Raw genomic sequence first — 6,389 nt, 5'->3', positions numbered from 1 at the left:
TTTCTGTTTTTACTATAGACCTATAGTTGCTTTGTAGCCCAAGCACCAAAGATAACACAATGACACAATTAGTATAATGGATCTAAGGCCCAACTTCTACTACCACACATGTACTAAGCTTGACCCCATACGCAATTGTCTGGTACTACTACAATACTATGCTAAGTTGCTAACATAATGATATTATTTTGTAGCCATGTTAACAACACATTAAATTTGTTTATTTTTGTGTTTATTTCTCTATGATTCAAGGGGTTTTTAAGTTCCGATCAATGCCTCTGTTTCCATATCCGCTTTGTATTCTCTCCGTGTCCGTTTCCGGTAGTATCTGTTTCCGTATTCATTTTCGGGGTTTCTGTATTCGTTTCCGCTTCTAGAAAAAAAAATGTGAAAACAAATATGATAGCACTCGGTTCTGTCTGTTTCCGCTCCGTTTTCATCACTACTTCAAGGGCGTTGGGAGAATATCAAGCCTATGTGCAGCTGTTGGGCAGCTTGCTTGGAGCAAGTATGCAATGCACCTCCAAGTGGAACCGTGGAATCCGACTATGTGAGCTTGTTTTACCTTTGTTCAAGTTGTGCATCATCATATTTGCATCTGCTGGGGAACACAGTAATTTCAAAAAATTTCTACGCACATGCAAGATCTATCATGGTGATGCATAGCAACTAGATGGGAAAAGTGTTGTCCACGTACCCTCGTAGACCGTAAGCGGAAGCGTTATGACAACGCGGTTGATGTAGTTGTACGTCTTCACGATCGACCGATCCTATTACCGAAAGTACGACACCTCCGCGATCTGCACACGTTCAGCTCGATGACGTCCCACGAACTCACGATCCAGCAGAGTGTTGAGGGAGAGCTTCGTCAGCACGACGGCGTGATGACGGTGATGATGATGCTACCGGAACAGGGCTTCGCCTAAGCACCGCTACGATATGAACGAGGTGGATTATGGTGGAGGGGGGCACCGCACACGGCTAAGAGGTCAATGATCAACTTGCGTGTCTATAGGGTGCCCCCCTTCCCCATATATAAAGGAGTGGAGGTGGGGAGGGAGGGCCCTCTACGGCGCGCCCTGGAGGAGTCCTACTCCCTCCGGGAGTAGGATTCCCCCTTCCCTAGTTGGACTGGGAGAGAAGGAAGGGGGAAGAGGGAGGAAGGAAAGGGGGGCTGATACGTCTCCAATGTATCTATAATTTTTGATTGCTCCATGCTATATTATTTTATGTTTTGGACATTATTGGGCTTTATTATACACTTTTATATTATTTTTGGGACTAACCTATTAACTGGAGGCCCAACCCAGAATTGTTGTTTTTTTGTCTATTTTAGGGTTTCGAAGAAAAGGAATATCAAACGGAGTCCAAACGGAATGAAACCTTCGGGAACGTGATTTTTGGAACGAACAAGATCCAGGAGACTTGGACCCTACGTCAAGCAACCAACAGGGAGGCCACGAGGTAGGGGGGAGCGCCTACCCCCTAGGCGCGCCCTCCACCCTCGTGGGGCCCCTGTTGCTCCACTGACGTACTTCTTCCTCCTATATATACCTACGTACCCCCAAACGATCAAATATGGAGCCAAAACCCTAATTCCACCGTCGTAACTTTCTGTATCCACGAGATCCCATCTTGGGGCATGTTCCGGAGCTCCACCAGAGGGGGCATCGATCACGGAGGGCTTCTACATCAACACCATAGCCTCTCCGATGAAGTGTGAGTAATTTACCTCAGACCTTCGGGTCCATAGTTATTAGCTAGATGGCTTCTTCTCTCATTTTGAATCTCAATACAAAGTTCTCCCCCTCTCTTGTGGAGATCTATTCGATGTAATCTTCTTTTACGGTGTGTTCGTTGAGATCGATGAATTGTGGGTTTATGATCAAGTTTATCTATGAACAATATTTGAATCTTCTCTGAATTCTTTTATGTATGATTGGTTATCTTTGCAAGTCTCTTCGAATTATCAGTTTGGTTTGGCCTACTATATTGATCTTTCTTGCAATAGGAGAAGTGTTTAGTTTTGGGTTCAATCTTGCGGTGTCCTTTCCCAGTGCCAGTAGGGGCAGCAAGGCACGTATTGTATTGTTGACATCGAGGATAACAAGATGGGGTTTTCATCATATTGAATGAGTTTATCCCTCTACATCATGTCATCTTGCTTAAGGCTTTACTCTGTTCTTATGAACTTAATACTCTAGATGCATGCTGGATAGCGGTCGATGTGTGGAGTAATAGTAGTAGATGCAGGCAGGAGTCGGTCTACTTGTCTTGGACGTGATGCCTATATACATGATCATACCTAGATATTCTCATAACTATGCTCAATCCTGTCAATTGCTCAACAGTAATTTGTTCACCCACCGTAAAATACTTATGCTCTTGAGAGAAGCCACTAGTGAAACCTATGGCCCCCGGGTCTATCTTCATCATATTAATCTTCCAATACTTAGTTATTTTCCTTTGCTTTTATTTTACTTTGCATCTTTATCATAAAAATACCAAAAATAGTATCTTATCATATCTATCAGATCTCACTCTCATAAGTGATCGTGTAGGGATTGACAACCCCTTATCGCGTTGGTTGCGAGGATTTATTTGTTTTGTGCAGGTGTGAGGGACTAGCGCGTAGCCTCCTACTGGATTGATACCTTGGTTCTAAAAAACCGAGGGAAATACTTACGCTACTTTGCTGCATCACCCTTTCCTCTTCAAGGGAAAACCAACGCAGTGCTCAGGAGGTAGCAAGAAGGATTTCTGGCGCCGTTGCCGGGGAGGTCTATGCAAAAGTCAACATACCAAGTACCCATCACAAACCCTTATCTCCCGCATTACATTATTTGCCATTTGCCTCTCATTTTCCTCTCCCCCACTTCACCCTTGCCGTTTTATTCGCCCTCTCTCTCTGTCATCTCTCTCTTTCTCTATTTGCCTCTTTTTTGCCCGTTCCTCGTTTGCTTGTGTGTTGGATTGCTCGCTTGTCACCATGACTCAAGATAACACTAAATTGTGTGACTTTACCAATACCAACAATAATGATTTTATTAGCACTCCGATTGCTCCTCTTACCGATGCTGAATCTTGTGAAATTAATGCTGCCTTGCTGAATCTTATCATGAAAGATCCGTTTTCTAGCCTTCCTAGTGAAGATGCCGCTACCCATCTAAATAGCTTCATTGATTTGTGTGATATGCAAAAGAAGAAAGATGTGGACAATGATGTTGTTAAATTGAAGCTATTTCCTTTTTTTGCTTAGAGATCGTGCTAAAGCTTGGTTTTCGTCTTTGCCTAAAAATAGTATTGATTCGTGGAATAAGTGCAAAGATGCTTTTATCTCTAAGTATTTTCCTCCCGCTAAGATCATCTCCCTTAGAAACGAGATTATGAATTTTAAGCAACTTGATCATGAACATGTTGCACAAGCTTGGGAGAGGATGAAATTAATGATACGTAATTGCCCAACACATAGTTTGAATTTGTGGATGATTATACAAAACATTTATGCCGGATTGAATTTTGCTTCTAGAAATCTTTTAGATTCGGCCGCGGGAGGCACTTTTATGGAAATCACTTTAGGAGAATCTACTAAAACTCCTAGATAACATTATGGTTAATTATTCTCAATGGCACACTGAAAGATCTACTAATAAAAAAGTGCATGCGATAGAAGAAATTAATGTTTTGAGTGGAAAGATGGATGAACTTATGAAATTATTTGCTAATAAAAGTGTTTCTTATGATCCTAATGATATTCCTTTGTCTACTTTGATTGAGAATAATAATGAATCTATGGATGTGAATTTTGTTGGTAGGAATAATTTTGGTAACAACGCGTATAGAGGAAACTTTAATCCTAGGCCATATCCTAGTAATTCCTCTAATAATTATGGTAATTCCTACAAAAATTCTTATGGAAATTATAATAAGATGCCCTCTGATTTTGAATCCAATATTAAAGAATTTATTGCATCGTAAAAGAATTTTAATGATTTAATTAAAGAAAAATTGCTTAAGATTGATGAGTTGGCTAGGAACGTTGATAGAATTTCTCTTGATGTTGATTCTTTGAAACTTAGATCTATTCCACCTAAGCATGATATAAATGAGTCTCTCAAAGCCATGAGAATTTCCATTGATGAGTGCAAAGAAAGAACCGCTAGGATGAATGCTAAGAAAGATTCCTTTATAAGAGCGTGTTCTTCTAGTTTTCATGATAATAAAGATGAAGATCTAAAAGTTATTGATGTGTCCCCTATTAAATCTTTGTTTTGCAATATGAGTCTTGATAATGATGGGACTGAATATGATCCACCTTTACCTAGAAGGCGTTCCAAAAATTCGGAGTTTTTAGATCTTGATGCTAAATTTGATAAAAGTGGGATTGAAGAGATCAAAACTCTAGATGTTAATGAACCTACTATTCTGGATTTCAAGAAATTTAATTATGATAATTGCTCTTTGATAGATTGTATTTCCTTGTTGCAATCCGTGCTAAATTCTCCTCATGCTTATAGTCAAAATAAAGCTTTTACCAAACATATCGTTGATGCTTTGATGCAATCTTATGAAGACAAACTTGAGTTGGAAGTTTCTATCCCTAGAAAACTTTATGATGAGCGGGAACCAACTATTAAAATTAAAATTAAAGATCATGAATGCTATGCTTTGTGTGATTTGGGTGCTAGTGTTTCCACGATTCCAAAAACTTTGTGTGATTTGTTAGGTTTCCGTGATTTTGATGATTGCTCTCCAAACTTGCACCGCGGATTCCACTATTAAGAAACCTATGGGAAGAATTAATGATTTTCTTATTGTTGCAAATAGGAAATATGTGCCCGTAGATTTTATCGTTCTCGATATATATTGCAATCCTTCATGTCCTATTATTCTTGGTAGACCTTTCCTTAGAACGATTGGTGCAATTATTGATATGAAGGAAGGAAATATTAGATTCCAATTTCCATTAAGGAAAGGCATGGAACACTTTCCTAGAAATAAAATTAAATTACCTTATGAATCTATTATGAGAGCCACTTATGGATTGCCTACCAAAGATGGCAATACCTAGATCTATCCTTGCTTTTTATGCCTAGCTAGGGGCGTTAAACGATAGCGCTTGTTGGGAGGCAACCCAATTTTATTTTTATTCCTTGATTTTTGCTCCTGTTTAGTAATAAATAATTTATCTAGCCTCTGTTTTGGTTGTGTTTTTTGTGTTTAATTAGTGTTTGTGCCAAGTAGAACCGTTGGGAAGACTTGGGGAAAGTCTTGTTAATATTGTTGTAAAAAACAAAAACTTTAGCGCTCACGAGAACTGCTGCCATTTTTATTTGGAAAGTGATATTTAGTTAATTATTTTTGCAGATGATTAGTAGATAAATTACTCACGTTCAGAAATTTATTTTAGAATTTTTGGGATTCCAGATCTTGCGCTAGCTACAGATTACTACAGACTATTCTATTTTTGACAGATTCTGTTTTTCGTGTGTTGTTTGCTTATTTTGATGAATCTATGGCTAGTAAAATAGTTTATAAACCATAAAGAAGTTGGAATACAGTAGGTTTAACACAAATATTAATAAATAATGAGTTCATTACAGTACCTTGAAGTGGTCTTTTGTTTTCTTTCGCTAACGGAGCTCATGAGATTTTCTACTTTAAGTTTTGTGTTGTGAAGTTTTCAAGTTTTGGGTAAGGATTTGATGGATTATGGATGTAACACCCCGGATGTAACTTTCCCAATTTGTACTCCAACTCTTGCCGTTTCCGGCGTTAAGTTATTTTATTTTCTCGGATTCGGGTCTTTGTCTCCGTGTGTTGTTGTCGTTGTCATGCATCTCATATCATGTCATCATGTGCATTGCATTTGCATACGTGTTCGTCTCATGCATTCGAGCATTTTCCCCGTTGTCCGTTTTGCATTCCGGCGCTTCGTTCTCCTCCGATGGTCATTTCTAGTTTTCTTTCGTGTTTGGGGATTAAACATTTTCGGATTGGATCGAGACTTGCCAAGCGGCCTTAGTTTACTACCGGTAGACCTCCTGTCAAGTTTCGTATCATTTGGACTTCGTTTGATACTCCAACGGTTAACCGAGGGACCGAAAAGGCCTCGTGTGTGTTGCAGCCCAACACCCCTCCAATTTGGCCCAAAACCCACCAAAACCTGCTCCATCACCTAGAGCGTTCGATCACGATCGCGTGGCTGAAAACCACACCTCATTTGGACTCTCCTAGCTCCCTCTATGCCTATAAATAGGTCTCTCCCCGAAAATCCGGATCCCCCTCGTCCGAAACCCTAAAATTCGTCTCCGCGCGGCCGGACATTGTCCGCACCGCGCCGGACACATCGCCGCCGCCCACTCCGCGCCTGCCACGTCATCGCCGCC

Source organism: Triticum dicoccoides, chromosome 3A (genome assembly GCF_002162155.2).
Source record: "Triticum dicoccoides isolate Atlit2015 ecotype Zavitan chromosome 3A, WEW_v2.0, whole genome shotgun sequence".
Taxonomy (NCBI): Eukaryota; Viridiplantae; Streptophyta; class Magnoliopsida; order Poales; family Poaceae; genus Triticum; species Triticum dicoccoides.
The sequence above is the reverse complement of the archived record's forward strand: the minus strand, read 5'-3'. Positions refer to the sequence as shown.